Below are 27,095 nucleotides of genomic sequence, written 5' to 3'. Positions count from 1 at the left end.
AGGATGTACATCATAGCATATTAGTAATATGAATTAACCGAGTAGTACCTATTAGTTAAGATTCACACGTAATAGCTTAGTACGAAAAGATTTATTTTGATCTCAGAATTCATATAAAATATACATATAATTTCTTTAGAGGGAATGAGTTAATACTTCATAACTCGTTGATACGATATATGCATTGTTGATTAGTGATGATGTTTGCGGTGATTATGGATCTGGCGGAGCTTGTGGTTGTTGTAGATGCTGCTGATGCCTGATGGTACTGACGGTGTTACTGCTAACAGATCTAGCTTGTAAATCGTGCACCATTCCGATCAGGGTTTTATTTCATCATTTCTATTCGCTCATTCATCTGGTTTACAAATAGAACTAGAATAAGTAATCTCAAACTTTTTGACATTACATATTCTCTGCAGAATATTTCTTCGGTGAAGTTATGAATCAATACTTCATCGTTTGTTGTTGTTGTTGGTATTCCTTGGTATCTATGAGGCGTATGACGTTGATGTTCGAGGTACAGATTGTGATGTTGAGGTGTGGGATGCGGATGTTGTTGTTGGTGGTGGTGATGGTACTGTTGGTGTTGATGATGGTGGTATTTTTGATGCCGGTGATGCTGCTGGTGCTTGTATCCTTTGCACCATATTCTCTAAAGCCACTACCCGAGCGCGAAGCTCGTTAACTTCTTCTACTACACCGGGATGATTGGCGGTTCAGACGAGCGGATGAATAAGATTCAGAATTTGAGATAGTATATTATCGTGACGAGATACTCTGGAAATGAGAGAGAAAATGGTGTCTCGAACAGGTTCGCCGGTAAGTGCTTCAGGTTCTTCGCCAAGAGGGCAATGTGGTGGATGAAAGGGATCGCCTTCTTCTTGTCTCCAATAATTAAGTAGGCTACGAACCCATCCCCAATTCATCCAGAATAGGTGATGGCTGATTGGTTGATCCATTCCGGTTACAATGTCTTCGGAATTCAGGTGAATATCCATATCGGAATAGCTGTCGGAGTTTAAGGAATTTGAACTAGATACGGGATCCATCTTATATAATTAGAGAGATGATTTTTGATATGAAATAAATTATAGAATTTAGATTGGTACTCTTCAATACATAATTTACATATGTATATATAATACCAAAATTCCATAAATCACGGAGGAATTTTCGGAAGATATCGGGAAAAGTTTACAGTAACCGATACGCTAAGATATGAATTTTGTCTATACACTATCTATGCAATCATTGCAATATTATACGCATTTAGACTTAAGATGATAAACATGTAATTTCCGACAAGAAATGATAAGCAAAACTTTTAACATGCAGAAACGGTCGAAGTCCAGACTTACTAATGCATCCTAACCACTATCAGTTAGACACACTCATGAAAGACCTGGTTCACTAGGACCAACGCTCTGATACCATATGTGACGATCGCTCCAAATCCATATGGACGAACACGTCATTCATCGATTTCATTGCGAGGTATTTGACCTCTATATGATACGTTTTGTAAACATTGCATTCTTTTGAAAAGGCACACCATAAATGAATATTTAAATCAAAGGTTTTCGACATCTGATGATTTCTACATATAGACAATCACCGTAAATAATAGTTTACAATATTACTTCCATTGACAATGCAGTCAAAATAAGATACATGGTGATGATTTGGTGAATGCAATGTTTCCTTGAAAAATATGCCATGTAAGACTCCATGGACATAGCTTGTCTAACATATAAGCAAACAGGGGAAGACTTCTAGGGAACCTGAGAATAAACATGCTAACAAGTGTCGACACAAAGGTTGGTGAGTTCATAGTTTTAATGTTTTGCATACTCTGTACATAAAGGTGGATCACAAGATTTCAGTTGTTTCTTCCAGAAACGTTTATCAAAATATTCTACAAGATTGAGCATCCTGGTAGCTAAACTTTAACGTTATAATAAGTACCCCTGTTTTAACATACATGCAACCAACATGTACAATACACGCAAACCAACGTGTACTAAACTCAAATAGCATACGTCTGTTTTATAGTTCAGGCTAGGGTTTCTATACCTGGAACAGACGGGGATGTCAAGCCCTATGGATCCATATATAACTACTTGCGCCCACCAGATCTTATAACCGGCAATTACTAGTTACCAAAGCTAAGGGATTTTCGGTTCAAACTCGGTGTAGAATTTAGTATGTACTTGTATCCATTACGTTTAAAATAAAGTGCATGTATTCTCAGCCCAAAAATATAGATTGCAAAAGCAATTAAAAAGGGAGCAAATGAAACTCACCTTAGCAGCATATAAAGTCGTTCACCAAAATGTGACTGAAACTCGGATTACCAAATAACCGTATATCTCAACCTAGAGAACATATGTTGGTCAATAAATGTCTATCAAGCTAGGTCAGGTCATAGTGTATCACAATTCTAATGCTCGAGATCGACATACAAAAGTTTATCAAAAGTCATTTCAAAAAGTCATTCTGACTTAATACTATAGTTGAATGATCATGGCAATCGAACATTTTAACATTTCACATAGTTTTCCAATTCTTGCAAAATTAGTCTATAGTTTTTATAAGGCTTTAAAACATGATAAAACAGTCAATTTTGACAATTATTCAACAAAACGAGACGTGCCTTAAATAAGGATTCATTTACTCGGCTGGTAATATTTAAAAATCCTTTTTATTAATCTCGTAAACAAGTTGTTTAAATCTTAATTGCAGATTCAAAAGCAATTTCAATTAACGTTGATCATAATTCAGTTGCCCATATCTTTTAATTCGTTCATCAAAATTTCGCGATTTCTAAATGAACAGTTATTGATTTTTCGCCAGCTTTCCAAAAACATGCATATCATATACCTTTTATCAGTAATATATATATTAAATTCGTGATTTATCATAAACTATGTAACGACAAAATTTAGCATACAAGCTTGCATAAACATATATACTCGAGCACTAGACATGGATACACAATTAATATATAAAAGATAAGATATGAATGCTTACGTATCAATATTGAGATTCAATATTGTAGGAAAGTACGTAGACGCAACAGAGATGATAAACACAAGATTTGATTCACAAATATACCCTCGAACATTACCCATAACCTCCTTGGCAATAACCCATAATTTCCTTAACTCTATCCCGCTCAAAAACCCATTTTGAAGGTGACACACTCATAACCTCGTCGTAGTATTTTATGTATATATACTACTAATAATAATATTATAATAAGATTAATAATAATAATAATATTAATCTTAATAATAATAATAATAATAATAATAATAATATAATAAATAATAAATAATAAATAATAATAGTATGTGGAGACCAGATCGAGCTTTTATAGTATGTGGCCTGCTACAGTACCTCATGCGATCGCATGAGTTTTCCGTATTTTTGCCATACGATCGCATGGCCGCCTTATCCGTTTTTGTTTGCTAGTTCGTCGACATCAAATAGTGTACTGTAGCAAATAGTGTTTTACTGTAGCAATAGTGTTACTGTAGCAAATAGTGTTTTACTGTAGCAAGTACGGTTTCACTATAGCGTTGTAGCAAAGTACGGTTTCACTGTAGCAAATAGTTTTCACTGTAGCACTGTAGCAAAGTATGGTTTCACTGTAGCAAATAGTGTTTTACTGTAGCAAAGTCATTTTTACTGTAGCAAATAGTGTTTTACTGTAGAAAAGTCATTTTTACTTGTACATATATATATACATACATATAATTGTTCATGAATCGTCGAGAGCAGTCAAATGTAATTGAATACATGAAACAGTTCTAAAATTTTTAGATTCAACTTCATATACTTTGCTTATCGTGTCGTAAACTTTAAAGATTAAGTTTAAATTTGGTCAGAAATTTCCGGGTCATCACACTCATGCGCATACGCAGGTACTGCGTAAAATAAACCGATATTTTAGCAATTTTACCTTTAACAATTTAGACTCAAAAGTTACTGCGTTATTGCTTTGTCATGTGCTAGAGGTGCACTTTAGCTGTATGGTAAGCAACGCAACTAAAAACAAACCAATGCTTTTATACTTTGAGTTCCTCAAGCAAACCAATGCTAGAGTAATTACGCACAAGCAAACCAATGCTTGTAGTTTTAAGTCGACTTGGCAGCCATCTAGTCTGCGTGGCGCTTGGCTAGGGGAAAACCAATTCCCTTCACCTGCCGTTGATGTCTAGCCTTGTAACCAAACAGGCTTCCGCCGCACGAGGGTAGAGGACACCCCTTAAGTAGGCAGGAACAGCATACAAAAAAGAAAACAATAAACAACAAAAGTATGCGCGAGTAAATATTTAATTGGCATTAATCATGATTACAACCGCGACACATCCAAACGGACGAAAAATGCATAGAAAAAATAATGTGCTAAAATAAATAGGAGTGATCAGGTCCATCCAGCTACATATAACATTTTTTCAACAATGTCGCGTGCCAAGTGCGTTTCACAGGTTTTCCATCTAATGTATCGAGATGGTATGCCCCTGTGTAGCTTGCTGTTGCTACCCTGTACAGACCTTCCCAACGGGGGCCCAATTTCCCAGTATCCTCCACATGACTTCCGTCGTTCTGACGCCAAACTAAGTCCCCACACTTATAAGAGCGTGAAAGCACAAGCTAATTGTAGTACTTTGCAATTTTCTGCTTATTATTGGCTTCGTTTATTACCGCAGAGAGTCTGCGTTCTTCCGGCAAGTTAATATTTTCCCGCAAAGCTTCTGAGTTATTTTGCTTGTCAAAATTCTGTATGCGGAATGTTGGTACCCCAATTTCTGCGGGCACAACAGCTTCTGACCCGTAGACTAAACTGAACGGAGTCTCACCAGTGCTTGCTTTTGGTGTTGTTCTATGCGCCCACAAAACTTTTGGTAGTTCATCCACCCAACCAATGCGACCATGACCCAATCTAGCTTTGATTCTGGCCACTACATCCTGGTTGGTGACTTCGCACTGGCCATTCGCCTGCGGAAGCGCAACGGAAGTAAAAGTTTACTTAATATTAAGTTCCATGCACCAACTATGAAAAGGATCCCCCACAAACTGTGTATCGTTATCACTAACGATTTCGTTTGGTATGCCGAATCGACAAACAATGTCTTCCCATACAAAATTTCGCACCCTCTTTCCTGAAATTGTTGCCAGCGGTCGCGCTTCAACCCACTTAGTGAAATAGTCGATTGCAACAATCAAGAATTTGATGTTTCCTGCGTGTGCAGAGTATGCGTAAGATACTGACGTAAATAGCATATGGTATAAAATAAATGATAATATTACCTTGGCCTTTTGGAAATGGTCCGACTATGTCAATTGCCCATTTGTAGAATGGCCATGGTGAGGAGACTGGTATCATTGGATGCGCAGGTGCTCTACTGATAGGTGCATGTATTTGGCAAGATTCGCATTGCTTAACTATGCGCGCAGTATCTGCGTACATAGTGGGCCAATAATAACCTAGCATCATAATTTTGGACACAATAGACCTGTGCCCCGAATGAAGAGCGCATGCACCTTCATGCACCTCGCGTATAAGCGCCTCTACCTCTTTCGGACCAATACACCTTAGGTGCGGTCCTAAATAATTTTTTCAATATAGGACGTCACCCTCAAGGGCGTACAGCGGTGCCTTAGTGCGGACTTTCTTTGCATCAACGGAATCCGCAGGTGAGGTGCCGTCCCGCAGGAAAGCAATAATAGGTGTCATCCATGTTGAGCTGGATTCCTCAACAGGTGCCACTAAAGGCATCATAACAATGTATTTCGCATGCAGCTCTTTTATAAGAACTTTCTTCCCCAGATGATCAAAGGCCAAAGCAGCCAATTTGCTAAGCGCATCCGCCTTCTTATTTTGCCCCCGCATGACGTGGGAGATTTGAAAAGCCTCAAACTGGTCAGCGAGGTTATGAACAAGCGATAAATACTGCTGCATGGCTATGTCATGCGCTTCGAAGTCTCCGCTGACTTGACTGCATACCAGCTTTGAATCCACGTAAGCTTGCAGAATTTTAACATTTAATTTATGCACAATACGCATACCAGCTAACAAAGCCTCGTATTCTGCTTCGTTGTTCGTAACAGCAAAATTAAACTGCAGCGCATATGTATGCTCTTCTCCATCTGGGCCAGTTAAAATTACACCTGCACCCGCGCCGGCTGCGCTGCAGGCACCATCGGTGTATAACTCCCATGGTGACAAAGGTGGCACAGGCGTGTCCTGATGTTCTGCAGATGCGTCAACATCCGCAGGTAACTCTGCAAGGTAATCCGCAAGTATTTGACCCTTAACCGCGCTTCGCGAGGAAAAATTTATTTCATTTTCTCCTAACTCAACTGCCCATTTAGCCATTCGGCCAGAAATCTCAGGCTTGTATAACACCTGAAAGAAAAATGATTGCGTTAGTCAATTTGGTAACCCCGGACATTGCCGCAAATTAGGCATGTACCAACCTGTTTGATCGGTTGATCAGTTAGAACCACAATTGGATGTGCTTGAAAGTATCGGCGCATACGCCCTGCCATGTGGACTAGCACATATACTAACTTTTCTATTGGTGAATAGTTTAATTCTCTTGATGTCAGCATCTTGCTTACGAAGTAGACCGGCATTTGCGTCTGAGAAAACCTCAGCGTTAAATTTCTGCGAAATAAACAATGTAAATAAAAGTAGATTACCTTTCCGTGATCTGCAATAAGAACTGAGCTGATAGCCTCTTTCGATGCCGCAAGGTATAGCGTAAGCATTTCTCCTGATACTGGCGCGGTGAGTGTTGATAATTTAGTGAGCACCTTCTTCATCTCCTGAAAGGCTGATTCTGCTTCCTGAGTCCATACGAAGTCTTTTTTCTTTAAACAATTCTTCAAAGTATTGAAGAATGGCAATTGTCGCTATGCTGCCTTCGACAAAAACCGCGTGATTACCGCAAGCTTTCCGGTTAGACTCTGCAAGTCTTTCTTTGTCTTCGGAGATGCCAAACTATCACTGGCTTCAATCTTTTTGGGATTTGCCTTGATTCCCCGCGCTGTCAACACATGACCTAGAAACTTGTCTTCCTCTTCCCCAAAACTACATTTGAGCGGGTTAAGCTTCATGTTGATCCTGCGCAGAGACGCAAATGTTTCTAGGATGCCGGCGAGCATTTCTTCTTCGGTGTTACTTTTACTCACCAAGTCATCGACATATGCTTCAAGATTTCTGCCAATTTGGTGCTTGAAGGCTGCGTCAATTACGCGCTGATAGGCTGCGCCTGCGTTCTTTAATCCGAAGGGCATCTTCGTATAACAATAGATACCCTGCGGCGTATGTAAATCAGTTTTGTCTTCATCTTCTGCGGTCATTAAGATTTGGTGATAACCCTTGTATGCATCTAGAAAACACTTGTACCGAAAACCTGATAATGATTTCACCTTCCAGTCTATCTCTGGGAGAGGGTAGTTGTCCTTAGGACACGCTTTATTAATGTCTTTAAAATCAACGCACATCCGCCAATTACCGTCAGCCTTTTTGACTAGCACAGGATTAGCAACCCATGTCTGATACCGCACTTCCTGTAGAATGTTTGCTTTGACAAGGTTATCTACTTCTGCGCACAACCAATCACTGCGCTCAAGAGCCATATGCCGCTTCTTTTGTCTAACGGGCTTGAGTGATGGATTAACATTCAATTTATGTTCCGCAATATCTCGCGGAACCCCAGTCATGTCTGATTCACGCCACGCGAAAACATCTGCGTTAGCAGATAATATTCCATGCAATTTTGCCTTTGTTGCGGCTGACAAGCCTGCGCCGATTTTAATTCGCTTATCCGGATGTAAAAGCTTGCTATGACCGTACTGCTTGCGAGTTGTTCTCCTATGCTAGGAATGTTTACAGGCACAACTGAACCACACAACTCGGTTGTTTGATGTGACGCAATTGTGGCAACCCCTCCCTTCGTAGGAAACTTAATCAAACCATGCACCACCGATGGTATAATGTTAAAACGTCGTATGAAATTTCTCCCAAGCAGCGCATTGTACCGCGAAGTTGAACGTACCACATAAAACTCAACCAACTCATGTCTGACCAACTGCGGATTCTTATCATCTGCGAGTTCTATTATTAGCTCTATACGGCCTAGCGGCCATGAGCTTTCTCCAGAGAACCCAGATAACGTAATATCAGACTGGCGTAGCTGCGTTTTAACTTCTGCAGGGATGAAACGATAGCAATGCTCATACATAATATCGACGCCACTCCCGGTGTCAACATACATGCGTTTAATTTGTACTCCGCAGGTGGGGATGCGACACTTGATGATAATGGGCTCGTTAACTGTGTCAATTGACATTACAGGAGGAAATGTGATTGGGAGAAGTTCCCAGTTATGGTGATCATTGTACTTTCTCCGCTGGCTAACTTTCTCTGCGTCGACCATATTAATGGTTAAGTCGGCGTTTTTTGTTTTATCAGCCTTTTTCCATGCAAAAGTTTTAGCCTTCGACCCTTCCTCTGCGGATTTTCCCTTGTCCTTCTTAGGTGGTTTTAGGTGATCCAATTTACCTGCGCGCAGTGCCTCGAGCACTCATTCCATCAAGTTTTTACACCGATTAGTGTCATGACAATAATCATCATGGAATTCATAATACTTTGTTTTATCGCTCTTACCAAATTCTGTAAGCGGAGTTGGAACCGCAAAGGTCGCGCACACGGTTTCAGTTGCCAAAATTTCCTTTGGTGTTTTAGACAAACTTTTCAGTAGCGCATAGTTCTGATTATCGATGCCGCGCTGGTTACTATTTTGATAATTGCCACCTGATTTCCCCTTATCATTTCTGATAGGACCACCGCTAGGATACCTTCCGCGAGAGTTGTTACCACGATTTTGATCGCGCGAACGATCATTGTCTTTGCCACTCCGCATATAGTCATGGAATTCATTAAGCGCTTCAGCATAAGTTGTTGGGACTGTATGGCGCAGACGCCTTACCAGTGTTGGATGACGTTCTGAGTTTATACCATGTATGAGTCCGAAAATCTGTTGCTCTGGCTTAAGATCTGGTATGCGCAGACACTCATTAGTATATATTTTGAGAAATTCACCCAAAGATTCCTTGGATTTCTGTACAATATCATGACATTCGATATGAGTGCATTTGCGTGGCCTCTGATTCTGATATTGTAGCAAGAACTTCGTCCGCAGATCCATGAACCCGGATATGCTACCTGGTGGGAGCTTATTAAACCATTCGCGAGCAATGCCCTGCAGCGTCATGGGAAATATCTGACATGCAACCGGATCCACCCAGCCTTGGGTGCGCATTGCGCCCTCGAAACGCTGCAGGAAGTCATCCGGATCAGTCAAACCATTATAAGTACCCAGTGTATGGGGTATCTTTGGCGCTGATGGAAACGGATACGCAGTTATATGCTGAGGAAACTTATCAAAAGTAGTTGATAGCTCAAAAGGTGGTTTAACAGGGTCACCTTTGAGCCCTGCGAAGAAACGCTTCATCATATCCTGAATAAAATTAGGTTGCGAAAATAGGTGTACCACGTCAGGAGGTGCCGCCTGCATAAATTGGCTTGCGAGATTCGCCCGTCCCTGAATATTTTGCCAAGGTTGCCCCGGTGTTTGTGGATACAACCAAGGCTGAGGCGTTGGAAAAGAAGGCAGGCTTGCCAGTGCAGAGTATACGGGTAGCTGAAAAGGTGCCGAAACCTGTGGCGCAGATGCCTGCGAGACCTGAGGATATGCCGCTATAAGCCCAACCGTATGCGCAGTGCTTTGCTGTTCTGCGGTTATCAGCGTCCAATGAGAATTGGCATCCGGAATGACACCGAACCCCCAACTATTAAGTAATGCCTGCGCATCAGCAGGAGTCAAAAACTGCGAAATTAGACGCGGTGGTTGCCAAGGCTGCAACGGTGTAAACGATGAATTCTGCTGAACACTCTGCGTCTGCAGATGGATTGAAACCGTGGTACTATAAATAGGTACCTGGCCGCAGCATACCACGTGCAGGCCTACTGTTTCACCGCTAGTGCCTACCAAGATGACCCTTGGATCCACCGCGGAAAAATCCAATCGCGTGGTTGTGACTGGCGAGTTTGCCCTTGGCGGTGTAATCCCATCTAGATATATCGGCTTATACCTCTGAAAAGGCTCGTCGGATACAGGCGGAGGATAAGGCGCGTATCCCGCCCCCGTAGCCATAGCTTGAGTCTGATAATTACCAGACGGCGTGTTTTGATTATCTGTTTGTGTGCGTTCCGATGATTCCCCGGAAGTCATGATACTTTTAAAGAAAAAAATCAAAAAAAAAAATTTTTGTAAATAATAAGCCTTATAATTCAAAACTTTGAAAGAAAAAACAAATAAACACGTCTTGAATTAGTTCGACTCTCAATGAAAGCACCACTTGATCATGCATATTTTGACCATAGGGTTAATATGCCTGTTCAACGCGTAAAGTGGGGTTTAAGGATCTTAGAACAAGGCTCTCCGGTCCGGCTACCGTGAATAACCCTGGCTGACATGATGATGTCGGCGGGGTGGCCAAGTGATTAAGTCCACCTTTGATAACGATCGTCGATCAGAAGGCCCCAAGTAAGATCGTAGGTGCAAGTTAACGAGGAACTAACCTGTTGACCTTGAGAAGATGCTAGATGATGCTGGTTACGTAAGACGTGTAGTAGATGATGGTTACGTAACGTGATTGTGGTTAGAATGATAGTTAGGGTTTGTATATATAGGCAAACCCTAATTCTAGAACCATCCGAGATAATGGTAATCCTTTCCATAACAAACTCCCCTGAATCACGGATATAATTATGGAAAAGATATTTACTTGGTAACCAAGTATGTAACGACCCTGGTTTTACCAACGTTATTTATTAATAATTATTATTATTAATACGCTTGATTAAACGAATGTATGTTATTACATTTACATGTTGCTTTGATTGCCCGTACTTGAACTTTAAATGCCCGAAACGTCTTTGTGACACCCGGAACTTGCACGAATAATATTTTAAGATATTATTTACATTCATGATTAATTTTATTAATCATTTTAATTAACTAAAGCTATTAGTTAGTTACTTGGGCTTAAGTTGGACTTTTATTGGATTACTTGCAACTTGGGCTTTAATTAATGAAATGGACTCATGACTTGGGCTTCCAAGCCCACCCTACTTCTTTTAATGGACATTAAGCCCACTCTTACAAGTGTAAGTGATACTTGAACATTAACTAGCTAGTTTTGGTTTACATGGAATCTAGTTAACATACACTTCCCATGCATGCATCCCCATTATCCAACTTTATGAACTTTACATGCTAATAACCATTAAACTTAACCTCCCCCCCCTCCCTTTTCAGCTGAATGCCGAACCCATAGTGCCACATTAGTGGTGTTTTGATTTCATTTATTCATTACTTCATTCCTTGTATCTCTCATTCAAACACACACACACATTACTTGCAATTTTCTTCTCTCTTTTTCTCTCAAGTTCTTCTTTCTTTCTTGTAAGTAACAACTTCTTTTCTTCTTTTCTTTATTGGTAAAAACTGATTTCTACATGAACAACATCATCATCAATCTTTGTTGTTAAAACTTTTGTTACTTGTTCTTGTTTAAAGTTAATTACTTGTAGGTTACTAAGTTGTTTACTTACTTACTTTCATGTTACAAGATCAAACTTCTTAGTTTGATTCTTCATTTATATCTTGTATTTAACAAGAACATCAAGAACATAATCTCTCTAGTTATGTTCTACATATTTTGTTTCAAAAGATTTAAAGTTTATAATCTTTAATTTTTGTTACTTGTGTTCTTGTTTGTTGTAAGTTACTAGAATACCACCTTCATGGTTGGTTTAGGTTTATCATTCATTTTCTTTATTTCTTATTGTTAGTTGCTTACTACACATTTGAACAAGGACATGAAACCAACAAGAGCTTACACTTTGGTGCAAGTATCATGGATCCAACACTTGGTTGTGATCTTTCTTAGTGTTCATGAACTTGTTCATAAACTTACATGTAACCTTGGTTCATCAAACACTTACAACACTTGCACTTGAGTTATGATGGACAAACCTTGGTCAAGATGATGTTAACACATCAACGAGTTGTACACTTGAAGCTATACGCATCAAGGATGAGAACCGTGATGAACATCAAGCACCGAGACAACCGGAACTCTTCAAAACTTACTGTTTCTGTCCAAATGTTTCTGACCTACTGCTTCTGGAACAGACCAGTAGACCTGGGCTGTTCTAACCTTGATTTTTAGATAGAACTTTTCGAGTAGATAACTTTTCATATAGGACTCGACTTAATCCGAGTTACGGTTTAGGATTTATGGCCCTCCGATCGTTACCATGTCCTTTAACGTTGTGCAGAAATTTCTGACCTACTCGCACTTAGACCGTCGCCACGGTCAAACCAAGACGAGTTTGCTTCTGTAAATTTTACCACACTTAAGGGACTCATAGACGGAGCCATGACCACTGGTCTCACCTTAATTCAGTAAGGGTAGAGGCCGTGGTGACTGACCGAAGTCAGCCTTTGTTTTAAACGACTTTCATAAACGAGTCTTACTTGTTACCTTTTGTTTAATGATGATTGATGATGACCCTTATGACCTTAATTACGTACTTATAAACCTTTTGAGACGACTTATTGACTTAGTGCTATTTGACTTAGGTTGAGGACGTTTGGACCGTTACTTGCACACCACTTTCCGACTACTACCTTACCATTACTACTAATCATTGTGAGTTATAGCATTCCCTTTTTACTTTAACTTATTTTGGGAACTGAGAATACATGCGGATTTTATGTTTTACATACTAGGCACGAGTACTTAAACTTTATATATGTGTGGGTTATATAACGGCAGAAACATTCCCTTTAGCTCGGTAACGTTTAATCATTGGTTTTTGAACCGTGAACGCGAATCTTAGATATGGATCCATAGGGTTTGACATCCCCACTCGGGCTAGTAGCGCTAGCATTTAACGAGTGTTTAATACTTCGAGGTTATACGCACTTGCCAAGTGCACTTTAAGGGGGTACATTAAACGTTAAGTTAGTTACCGGGTGCCCACGGTTAAGCATATACTTTTACATACTTTTGAAACGCTCGTTGTAGCACTGAAATCTCGTGGCCTACTTACATTACTGTTATACTTAAACTATTGCTCACCAACCTTTGTGTTGACCTTTTTAAGCATGTATTTTCTCAGGTGCTTGAAGTCGCTTCTGCTATCTTACTAGTCGTGCTGTAGAACCCGCTGCCTAGAGTTGTTATCGCATGACTACTTATGTTGCATTCAAACTTTTTACTTATGAACTTATGTTATGTAACGACCATTATGGTCACGTACACTTATTTAATGCTTCTACTTAGCGAAGCATACTTTTGATTTGTAAAACAATTGACGTATGTTATGACGTCACTTTTATTTATGAATGTAAACTCTGTTTTGAAAACGCATATAGTACTTAACCTTGTAATGATCCTGTTGTTGATGGTCCGTACATGATGATATAGTACGGGGCGTCACATTTGGTATCAGAGCATTGGTTGTAGGGAATTAGGATGCATTAGTGAGTCTAAGACCGACCCGAGTAGGATTCACTAATAGGGCTAATCTACAACTTGTTAGTTTACTTGTTTCCGCTGAACTTACTGCAAGCTGCTGCTTACTGTTACTGCTATATGCCGTATGCTACTACGTGATTTCACTACTGCATGCTATTACTTGCTTTCGATTGCATGCTAGTTTCGTACGATTACTGATATTGCCATGCTACTTATTGTTATACATGATTTAAACTATTGGCCTATTATTTGCTTGCTTTATGACATACTGACATGGAAAATTTATTTTTCCTTGTTCAGATGTCGGACGTTCCACCTACTGACATCCCGAGCGGCTCAGGCCCCGTTGTTCCTCCCACTGCTGCACCTGTTGCTGCTGCTGCTGCTGCTGCTGACATTCCGGCCCCGACACCCACTGGCGACCCCGGCGCCTCTAGTTCTGGAGCTAGCTCTAGTGTGCCTATCCCGGCGTCCTCTTCCAGACCCCTGAGGCAACTGGCTCGCATTGGTGGCATGGAGATCCCCGCGGAGTTCGGGGAAGGACCCTTCCGTAATCACTGGCACACACCTTGCCGATGCACCGCCGACGGCCGCTTAGCCGTGATTACGCCAGGCCGACACCGACAGATGTTGGCCGCTTTCGGATATGTTGAGCCACCCGCACCACCACCGCATGATTCAGACGACGGTTCTTCCACCGATGCTTCTTCAGACGACACCTCATCTGACGACTCCAGTGATGAGGAGGATCCCGCTGACCGACCGATTCAGGCACCTTCTACCCCGCCGAAGAAGCGGTATCGCTTCGCTGGCATAATTCCTGGCCGTACTGTCACTGACGCTTATGGTCGGCGTCGTAGGATCACTGCACGTAAACGGCTGGTGCCGTACCCCGCCGATCCACAGATATTACCGTCTCCACCCAGAGCCGGACCATCCACTTCAGCACCACCGGCTCCACCTGCACCGCCAGCACCACCTGCCCCATCACCTTCCTCTAATGAGGAAATGAGGCGGGAGATTGAGATTCTCCAGACTCGAGTTACTGAGCTCGAGGAGCAGTTGGCTCATGTTTTGGACATCTTGTACCCACCATCGCCGTAGGACTTTGTACTAGATTCTGTATTGTAATCTCTTTTTGTAATTTCATATTTCACTTATGTAATGTACGAACTTATTGTAATGTATGAACTTATTATCATTAATGAATGGAATTTGTGTTGTTACTTTGTGCGCAAGTGTTCTATTTACGTTATCATATCATGGTTTTGTGGTACTTATATATGCTTGCATTACTTAATCAACATGTGTTGTGCTGTTTTCATGTTGGTTGTTATATAATGTACTATTATTATTTGCATAATGGATTTTGACTTGAGTCAAAATGTTTGTATAGAACATCATGGCCAACGGGAGATCTATCCCCACCGCGGCACAAATTGAGGAAATGATTAACGAGCGAGTCGCTGCTGCACTAGCTGAAAGACAACCCCAAGCTCCACCACCACCGCCTGTCAATCCACCTGTCATCCGAGATGGGTGTACTTACAAAGAATTCCAAAACTGCAAGCCACACTACTTCAGTGGCACTGAGGGACCCGTCGGTCTCACCAGATGGTTCGAAAAGTTGGAATCGGTATTCAGGGTTAGCAATTGTTCTGAGGCTAACAAGACGAAATTTGCATCTTGCACACTGTCTGATGGCGCGCTCACATGGTGGAATACCATGGCCCAAGCGAAAGGAATTGATGAGGCGTATGCTACGCCTTGGGAAGAATTTAAATGTGCTATGATCGAGGAATACTGTCCGAGAACCGAGATTCAAAAGATGGAAATCGAATTTATGCAATTGAAAACCGTAGGGAACGACCTTAACAGCTACAACCGTAAGTTTTTGGAATTGGCTCTTATGTGTCCAACCATGGTCACCCCCGAATTTAAGCGTTTGGAGAAATACTTCTCGGGACTTCCTAAGTCCATCAAGGGTAATGTTACCTCATCCAAACCACCAAGTGTTCCCGAAGCGATGCGCATGGCGCATACTCTCTTGAATCAAATCATCCTTGACGAGCCGGAGAAGGCTAAGTTTGAAACTGTTAGTGGTGAAAAGAGGAAATGGGACAACAACCACAACAACAACAGGGGTAGGAACTATGATCAAAACCCGGCAAAACGACATGAAGGGTTCAGGCAAAACAACAACATGCACAACAACAACACCAACCCCAACAACAACAACCGCACCAATCCGAACTACAAAGGAACCTTACCGCAATGCAATAGGTGCTACAAGCACCACACTGGGTATTGCAATGTTATCTGTGAGAAGTGCCAACGATCTGGACATGTTGGCAAGGATTGCAAGGTTACCACTTTGAATGTGAAGCCAAACCACAACAACAATGGGCCTAAGAAGTGTTATGAATGTGGAAAGACGGGCCATTTCAGAAACGAGTGTCCTAACAAGCGTAAGGATGGCGGACCACCACGTGCTAGAGCCTTCAATGTTAATGCAAGGGACGCTCGCGACAACCCCGACTTGGTGACAGGTATATTCAAGATCAACAATCTTTTAGCTTCTGTCCTATTTGATACTGGTGCCGATAGGAGCTATGTGTGTAGACATTTTTGTGATAAGTTAGATTGGTCGTTAGTTCCTTTGAAGGAAAGTATGCTTGTCGAGGTAGCCAATGGAAAACTTGAAAAGGTTGACCATATTAGTCGTGGAGCTATTATCAACATAGCTGGTGCAGATTTCGAAATTGATTTGATACCTATCAAACTGGGAAGTTTTGACGCGATCGTCGGTATGGATTGGTTGAGCAAGATAAAGGCCGATGTTATCTGTGGAGATAAAGCACTTCGCATACCACAAGGAGATGGCGAACCACTGGTTATCTATGGAGAGAGATGTACCTCGAAGTTGAATCTCATTAGTTGCGTGAAAGCGCAAAAGATTATGAAGAAGGGACGCTTTGCTGTCCTAGCACATGTGAAAGCGGTAGAAACTGAAGTGAAGAACGTGAACGATGTGCGTATTGTGAACGAGTTTTCCGATGTCTTTCCCGAAGAACTGCCTGGATTACCGCCACCGAGGGCAGTAGAGTTTCAGATTGACTTAGTGCCAGGAGCTGCACCTGTAGCTCGCGCACCTTATAGACTCGCACCTTCCGAGATGCAAGAATTACAGAGTCAACTACAAGAGCTATTAGATCGAGGGTTTATCCAACCAAGCTTCTCGCCTTGGGGCGCACCTGTGTTGTTTGTAAAGAAGAAGGATGGATCCTTCCGTATGTGTATCGACTACCGTGAACTCAACAAATTGACTATCAAGAATCGATATCCTCTTCCACGAATTGATGACCTTTTTGATCAACTACAAGGATCGAGCGTTTATTCAAAGATCGATTTGCGATCCGGATATCACCAGCTGAGGGTGAAGGAAAGTGACGTGATGAAAACTGCATTCAGGACCCGTTATGGTCATTATGAGTTCCTCGTGATGCCATTCGGTTTGACAAATGCCCCTGCCGTGTTCATGGATCTCATGAATCGTGTCTGCAAGCCTTACTTGGATAAGTTTGTTATCGTCTTCATAGATGATATCCTCATCTACTCTAAGAGCGAAGAAGAACATGAGCAACACCTCCGATTAGTGCTTGAACTCTTAAGACAAGAGCAACTTTACGCCAAATTCTCCAAGTGTGAATTTTGGTTGAAGGAAGTACAGTTTTTGGGTCATGTTGTGAGCGACCAGGGTATCAAAGTTGATCCCGCCAAGATTGAAGCCATCAGCAAGTGGGAGACCCCCACTACTCCAACGCATATTCGCCAATTTCTAGGTCTCGCCGGTTATTATCGAAGGTTTATCGAAGGATTTTCTCTGATTGCGCGTCCTTTGACCGCACTGACTCACAAGGGCAAGAAGTTCATTTGGGAACCCACACACGAATCAGCATTCCAAACTTTGAAGAAGAAGTTAACCTCCGCACCTATCCTATCACTTCCTGAAGGCAGTGACGACTTTGTTGTTTATTGCGATGCATCAAAGAGTGGTTTTGGTTGTGTGCTGATGCAACGATCAAAGGTTATTGCCTATGCCTCCCGCCAATTGAAGATTCACGAGCGGAACTACACTACACATGATCTTGAACTTGGAGCCGTTGTCTTTGCACTCAAATTGTGGAGACATTATTTGTATGGAACTAAGAGCACTATCTTCACCGATCACAAGAGTCTCCAGCACATCTTCGATCAGAAGCAATTGAATATGAGACAGCGTCGATGGATCGAGACGCTCAACGACTACGATTGTGAACTCCGTTATCACCCTGGCAAGGCCAATGTTGTAGCTGACGCTTTAAGCCGAAAGGAGAGGACGGCACCTCTCCGTGTTAGGGCTCTGAACATCACCATCCATTCGAACCTCAACAACCAGATCAGAGTAGCCCAAGTTGAGGCTCTCAAGGAGGAGAACATATCTCACGAGCATTTGAACATACTTGTCTCTCGATTCGAGGTTAGAGAATCTGGACTCCGATGTTATGCCGGAAGAATTTGGGTACCTTACTATGGAGATCTACGAAGCCTGATACTTGATGAAGCACACAAATCGAGATATTCGATTCACCCCGGTGCAGGTAAGATGTACCACGACCTTAAAGAACAGTATTGGTGGCCGAATCTTAAGAAGGACGTTGCGACTTATGTTGGTAAGTGTTTGACTTGCTCGAAGGTTAAAGCCGAACATCAGAGACCTTCTGGGTTACTTCAACAGCCGGAAATCCCACAATGGAAGTGGGAAAGGATCACAATGGATTTCATTACTAAGCTGCCGAAGACGGTGGGCGGATGCGATACTATTTGGGTTATTGTTGACCGCCTCACCAAATCTGCACACTTTCTAGCGATGAAGGAAACTGATACAATGGAAAGACTTGCTCAGCTGTACATCAAAGAGGTTGTATCTCGTCATGGTGTACCTTTATCAATCATCTCCGATCGCGATCCCCGTTTTGCTTCCAGATTTTGGCGTTCTTTGCAAGAAGCCATGGGAACTCGTCTTGACATGAGTACTGCTTATCATCCTCAGACTGACGGGCAAAGTGAACGAACGATTCAGACCTTGGAGGACATGCTGCGTGCATGTGTCATTGATTTTGGAAAGGCCTGGGAAAGGCATTTGCCACTCGCCGAATTCTCGTACAACAACAGTTATCACTCAAGCATTAATGCTGCACCTTTTGAAGCATTGTATGGTCGTAAGTGCCGATCTCCTATTTGTTGGGCCGAAGTAGGCGAAAAGCAAATCACCGGGCCCGAGGTAGTTCACGAAACCACGGAGAAGATTGCTCAGATCCAAGCTAGACTTAAGACTGCCCGTGATCGCCAAAAGAGCTATGCCGATCTTAAACGGAAAGACTTTGAATTTAATGTTGGTGATCGTGTAATGTTGAAGGTTGCACCTTGGAAAGGTGTGATCCGTTTTGGAAAACGTGGAAAGTTGAACCCACGATACATTGGTCCATTCGAGATCTTGGAACGTGTTGGACCAGTTGCATACCGTTTGGATCTACCAGCACAATTGAGCTCAGTTCATCCTACCTTCCATGTGTCAAACTTGAAGAAGTGTCTTGCTGCACCCGAACTCATCATACCAATGGAAGAACTTACTATTGATGACAAACTCCACTTTGTGGAGGAACCTGTTGAAATTATGGATCGTGAGATCAAAACTCTGAAACGCAACAAGATTCCGATTGTACGAGTACGATGGAATGCCAAACGAGGACCTGAGTTTACTTGGGAACGAGAGGATCAAATGATGCGGAAATATCCTCATCTTTTCCCGACTCCTCCATCTACTTCAGCTTAAAATTTCGGGACGAAATTTTCTTTAACAGGTGGGTAATGTAACGACCCTGGTTTTACCAACGTTATTTATTAATAATTATTATTATTAATACGCTTGATTAAACGAATGTATGTTATTACATTTACATGTTGCTTTGATTGCCCGTACTTGAACTTTAAATGCCCGAAACGTCTTTGTGACACCCGGAACTTGCACGAATAATATTTTAAGATATTATTTACATTCATGATTAATTTTATTAATCATTTTAATTAACTAAAGCTATTAGTTAGTTACTTGGGCTTAAGTTGGACTTTTATTGGATTACTTGCAACTTGGGCTTTAATTAATGAAATGGACTCATGACTTGGGCTTCCAAGCCCACCCTACTTCTTTTAATGGACATTAAGCCCACTCTTACAAGTGTAAGTGATACTTGAACATTAACTAGCTAGTTTTGGTTTACATGGAATCTAGTTAACATACACTTCCCATGCATGCATCCCCATTATCCAACTTTATGAACTTTACATGCTAATAACCATTAAACTTAACCTCCCCCCCCTCCCTTTTCAGCTGAATGCCGAACCCATAGTGCCACATTAGTGGTGTTTTGATTTCATTTATTCATTACTTCATTCCTTGTATCTCTCATTCAAACACACACACACATTACTTGCAATTTTCTTCTCTCTTTTTCTCTCAAGTTCTTCTTTCTTTCTTGTAAGTAACAACTTCTTTTCTTCTTTTCTTTATTGGTAAAAACTGATTTCTACATGAACAACATCATCATCAATCTTTGTTGTTAAAACTTTTGTTACTTGTTCTTGTTTAAAGTTAATTACTTGTAGGTTACTAAGTTGTTTACTTACTTACTTTCATGTTACAAGATCAAACTTCTTAGTTTGATTCTTCATTTATATCTTGTATTTAACAAGAACATCAAGAACATAATCTCTCTAGTTATGTTCTACATATTTTGTTTCAAAAGATTTAAAGTTTATAATCTTTAATTTTTGTTACTTGTGTTCTTGTTTGTTGTAAGTTACTAGAATACCACCTTCATGGTTGGTTTAGGTTTATCATTCATTTTCTTTATTTCTTATTGTTAGTTGCTTACTACACATTTGAACAAGGACATGAAACCAACAAGAGCTTACACTTTGGTGCAAGTATCATGGATCCAACACTTGGTTGTGATCTTTCTTAGTGTTCATGAACTTGTTCATAAACTTACATGTAACCTTGGTTCATCAAACACTTACAACACTTGCACTTGAGTTATGATGGACAAACCTTGGTCAAGATGATGTTAACACATCAACGAGTTGTACACTTGAAGCTATACGCATCAAGGATGAGAACCGTGATGAACATCAAGCACCGAGACAACCGGAACTCTTCAAAACTTACTGTTTCTGTCCAAATGTTTCTGACCTACTGCTTCTGGAACAGACCAGTAGACCTGGGCTGTTCTAACCTTGATTTTTAGATAGAACTTTTCGAGTAGATAACTTTTCATATAGGACTCGACTTAATCCGAGTTACGGTTTAGGATTTATGGCCCTCCGATCGTTACCATGTCCTTTAACGTTGTGCAGAAATTTCTGACCTACTCGCACTTAGACCATCGCCACGGTCAAACCAAGACGAGTTTGCTTCTGTAAATTTTACCACACTTAAGGGACTCATAGACGGAGCCATGACCACTGGTCTCACCTTAATTCAGTAAGGGTAGAGGCCGTGGTGACTGACCGAAGTCAGCCTTTGTTTTAAACGACTTTCATAAACGAGTCTTACTTGTTACCTTTTGTTTAATGATGATTGATGATGACCCTTATGACCTTAATTACGTACTTATAAACCTTTTGAGACGACTTATTGACTTAGTGCTATTTGACTTAGGTTGAGGACGTTTGGACCGTTACTTGCACACCACTTTCCGACTACTACCTTACCATTACTACTAATCATTGTGAGTTATAGCATTCCCTTTTTACTTTAACTTATTTTGGGAACTGAGAATACATGCGGATTTTATGTTTTACATACTAGGCACGAGTACTTAAACTTTATATATGTGTGGGTTATATAACGGCAGAAACATTCCCTTTAGCTCGGTAACGTTTAATCATTGGTTTTTGAACCGTGAACGCGAATCTTAGATATGGATCCATAGGGTTTGACATCCCCACTCGGGCTAGTAGCGCTAGCATTTAACGAGTGTTTAATACTTCGAGGTTATACGCACTTGCCAAGTGCACTTTAAGGGGGTACATTAAACGTTAAGTTAGTTACCGGGTGCCCACGGTTAAGCATATACTTTTACATACTTTTGAAACGCTCGTTGTAGCACTGAAATCTCGTGGCCTACTTACATTACTGTTATACTTAAACTATTGCTCACCAACCTTTGTGTTGACCTTTTTAAGCATGTATTTTCTCAGGTGCTTGAAGTCGCTTCTGCTATCTTACTAGTCGTGCTGTAGAACCCGCTGCCTAGAGTTGTTATCGCATGACTACTTATGTTGCATTCAAACTTTTTACTTATGAACTTATGTTATGTAACGACCATTATGGTCACGTACACTTATTTAATGCTTCTACTTAGCGAAGCATACTTTTGATTTGTAAAACAATTGACGTATGTTATGACGTCACTTTTATTTATGAATGTAAACTCTGTTTTGAAAACGCATATAGTACTTAACCTTGTAATGATCCTGTTGTTGATGGTCCGTACATGATGATATAGTACGGGGCGTCACAAAGTAACCGCTGTACCGGGGACAAAGGCATTCGACACGAATCCGCATACCGCATACAAGTGCACACATACGCATGCTAGCGAGTGCCCGCATACATACTCATTGCGCATGCGGGTTGCGGTATCATTAGTAGCTTTAATTTAATTGATGTCATTGTATTGGGTCAGAATCATATGTAGCCTTAATCTAATTGAAGTAGGAGTATCACCTAAATTAGGCTGTATGTAGGCTTTAAAATGATATTTTTAAACACTTAAAATTAATTTATGCTTTTTTTTTCAGATATGCGAGCCACTTTACAGATTATGCTTGTCATCTTAGGACATGGTAGCTTCTTTGTTACTAAATGATTGAGGCATAAAAGCATACGTTGAGCCATCATTAGCAACAATGTTGTTGAGTTGGAATTGTTATCATCGACTAACAACTCCCGTAAAGAATGTTGAATAAAATAGGTTGTGATGATAAATATGCGAGAATTGAGTCAAACAATGAGGAAAAATGTTTTCATATCTTGTAGGGCAATCTATAGATTGCAGCCATGATGATTCATATTCTCTTGCTTGATTTTAAACACGAATCTGAGAGTCATTTGTTTCCTTTATATAATAACTAAAGTTTGAATTGTCATTTCGCTTTAAAATTTTGGTGGGCTTTAATGTCTTTTTGAAACACTTAGTGAGTTGTGATCGTTAGTTGGACACGTGTATTTTACTGGGTTAACAACATGTTACACTAATATTTTATTTTTAATATCCTGTATTGTGAGCAACTGCATGGAGTATGGTTTTCGTTTTAAGACATGGTAGCCTCTTTGTTGCTACATGATTCACGCAATATAAACATATGATTTGCCATGATTAGCAATAGCATTTTTGACTTTGGATTTGTATCAACGATTCAAAACTCCCACTAGGAAGCAATGAATTGAGTTATAAGATGATTTATAAATTAAATAGGCTATAATGGTGCCAATGGGGCTTTGCCTCATTGGTCACCATGTTAACATGGTGTTCGAGGAGACCAGGGTTCGAGTCTCGGGGGGGGGGATTTTCGTGAATTAACTCTAACCACTAACATTGCCTTTCAAAAAAAAAAAAAAAAAAAAAAAAAAAAAAAAAAAAAATAGGCTATAATGGTAAATATGTGGGAGATGGGTCAAGCAACGAGAAAAAATGTTTTTGTGTCTTGGCAGGACAATCTATATATTGCATCCATGACCATTTATATTATATTGCTTGATTTTAACACGAATTTGAGCCTCATTTCTTTTATTTTTTATTCTTTTCAAAATTTGTAATTTTTATTTTGTTCATTAAGTGATTGACGAAGTGAAGGAAGCACCATGAGTAATTGTGTAGTTTTATGGATGACCCAATTTCACCACTGAAATAACATAAACATGTTACGTATACTCAACCACTTCACGTTATCATTTATAATTTTATTTTGATGTTTCTTTAATGGAACTGTATTTGTTAAGCTGCCAAAAAATTAAAATTAAATGGAAGTGGTGTGTTGTTAGTTCAAATTTGAAGGAAACCATTCTAAATGGATCTTAAATGTGATATGTGATGAGCATAATCTTCATTCCTGAAGACTATATGGCATGTCAACCATATGAAATGGGACTTTCCGATGAGGATTTAACTATGAAGAATATGGCACATTCTCCGTAATATATATATATATATATATATATATATATATATATATATATATATATATGGGCAAGATCAATGGGGAAGTAACCAATCGGGGGGAAGCGGGGGTGAAGCAATTTTTTTTTTTTTTCGTTTTTTTTGAAATTTTTTTTTCCGGCATCAAGATCACACGAAAATATGAACATTTAGAAGAGACACTTCGTGATGAATGTTATTATTTAGGCGGGGAAACGATCGACAAAAATAACATTCAAGATAATTTTGTTCGTGAAGAATATGAACGTTTTTTTTCTTCATGTTTTGTGAAGTAAAATTTAGCCCGATTTAGAGTTTAGGGTTTAGGGTTTAGGGTTTAGGGTTTAGGGTTTGGTGTTTTGGGTTTATTCCATAAACCCAAAACACCAAACCCTAAACCCTAAACCCTAAACCCTAAACCCTAAACTTTAAACCGTTCGTGTTAAAAACTCAATCTAAATCCTAAATCTAAACCCTAAACCCTAAATTTTTAAACCCTAATATCTAAACCCTATAAACCCTAATATCTAAACCCAAATAGCTAAAACCTCAAAATACGCTCGAAAAACACGATAATTGTTATATATTACTTCTTCGAGCGTTTTCCCGCCAAAATAAAAACATTTATCACAAAGTGTCTCTACTAAATGTTCATATTTTCATCTCATCTATAATGTTCGTGAACAAAGTTTTTTCAAAAAACGAAAAAAAAAAAGTTTTTGCTTCCCCCCGCTTCCCCCCGAATGGTTACTTCCCTCTTGATCCTACCACTATATATATATATATATATATATATATATATATATATATATATATATATATATATATATATATATATATATATATATATATATATATATATATATATATATATATATATATATATATATTTGCTTTATGTATCTTTTATATATCTCATACAAGCTTGTTATCATTTGCTAGTGTTTTAGAATTTATAAATAATAATTGGTTAGACCAACTCAAGAAAATGTCTGTATCTGGATTGTTCAAAATCTCCACTTTGAAAATACTACAACCATAAGAGTAAGAGCCAGCACGCCAAACTAAAAACATATTTGGAGTGATCGAATTCTAGTTTGGAAAGATTTGCAAGTTTTATTGATCGAATCATGTGGTCGCAACATATATCTATCAAATAACGCTTGGAACGGAGCAGATTAGCCGCATTCATCAACATAAACTAGTATTGTGCTTTAAAACTTTGCACGGTAATATATCAAATAAAGCTTTGAAAAAATGCTTGAATACCGTGAACGATTTAAGAGTCGTAACGATGTTTGTGATTGTCAACTTCAGGCCTCTTTTGCGTTATCATGTGCTTGCATACTTTCAGTGTATATAACTTCACATGAGTATATTCTTGCGCACTCAATTGACTAATTTAACTGTTCATTATAAAATTTTCGGATAAAATAATGTATATTTGTATTTGAATGCAGAAACATATATTCCCTTAGATCCTATATTCATCATCAATATGTGCACAAGATGACGCTGTTAAGATGACGATGTTAACCGTGACAGAAAACTTTCACATTTTAAAGAATACTTTAATAAGCATTCAAAGTTTGAAAAAAGAGTTGGTTAAAAAGCTAAAGGATATATTCAATCTTGGTATAATAGACACTCAGGTACCTCGAGTTAAAACAAATACTCGTAGGCGCCAACTACGATGAAAAAGCAATAAAAAAGGCGTACCGGTTAATGATACGAATAATGATCCGTCTCAAAACAAATAAGCATCCCGGCTAGGATCTTACCCGGCACCGTCCGTCCCGGAAGAAGATCCATTTCCCAACAATCATCCGGCATCATATAGCCAGTCATAATGATTATAACCGTGAAGAAACACTTGGAATAAATAGAAAGAAAAACCTTCCCGGTTAGACTGAGAGCTCCGTGATACCTTAGCCGGAACCGACATGCAGCTGGTACCATCACCTCTTCCCGGTTCAGTATTCCAATCCTACATAAAGACACTTTACCTGGACAAGCACGCTGTCCCGGAGAAAGTGCACTGTCCCGGAACAGACACTTCATCCCGGAACGAATACTCGATCCCTGAACAAGCATACAAGCAACTTGCATGCCACGTCAGCCCACGAATCTAGAAAAGTTTGTTAGGATCTGCTCGATTATTCCCATGAAAGTGACAGGTGCCACGTCACCCCTCGGGATTGGCAAAGTTCGTTACAACCATGAAAGGGACATGTGCCACGTTATCATTCTCTCACAAAATCTATAAATACGCTAACAAGATCATTTATTCACAGAACACTGGATGCATTAATGTTACTTTGCCCAAATTAATTACAGTAGCATTACTCAGTCGTTAACTCAATTTCGATCAATGCACCGATCATCGTCGGAACTAATCCTCACTTTTAGATATTAACTTATTCGATTTCGATCGAATCATGTTAATCTAATCGATTGTTTTAAGCCCTTGGAATCCAGATTCCAAATCGGGGTTTGCACAATTATTGGAGTTAAAACAATTGACTCACTCTTTTCCCCAAATCAAGCACTCAAACCCGAAATCCATTCATACTAGTTGATTTTGGTTTGATCACCGGTCATGTTAAACAAGAATCTCGTAGATACAGTTATTCAAACATGCCCAATAGTGCACATTATGAAAGGATCCGTTCATATACATTATAAACGATTCTCAATAGTTGATTACATCGCGAGGTATTTGACCTCTATATGATACATTTTTCAGACATTGCATTCGTTTTTAAAAGATAAACTCTCTTTACATCGAAAATTGACAGGCATGCATACCATTTCATAATATCCAACTATAAATGACCTAATCTGTCATTTACTTAATAATAATCTCTATTGAACTCAACAACTTGAATGCAACGTCTTTTGAAATATACCATGAATGACTCCAAGTAATATCTTTAAAATGAGCAATATGCACAGCGGAAGATTTCTTTCATACCTGAGAATAAACATGCTTTAAAGTGTCAACCAAAAGGTTGGTGAGTTCATTAGTTTAACATAAATAATCATTTCCATCATTTTAATAGACTACAAGAATTTCATTTCCAGTTCTAATAAATATACGTCCCATGCATAGAGACAAAAATTATTCATATGGTGAACACCTGGTAACCAACATTAACAAGA

This window comes from Rutidosis leptorrhynchoides, chromosome 7 (assembly GCF_046630445.1).
Source record: "Rutidosis leptorrhynchoides isolate AG116_Rl617_1_P2 chromosome 7, CSIRO_AGI_Rlap_v1, whole genome shotgun sequence".
In the NCBI taxonomy this organism is placed as follows: Eukaryota; Viridiplantae; Streptophyta; class Magnoliopsida; order Asterales; family Asteraceae; genus Rutidosis; species Rutidosis leptorrhynchoides.
The sequence above is the reverse complement of the archived record's forward strand: the minus strand, read 5'-3'. Positions refer to the sequence as shown.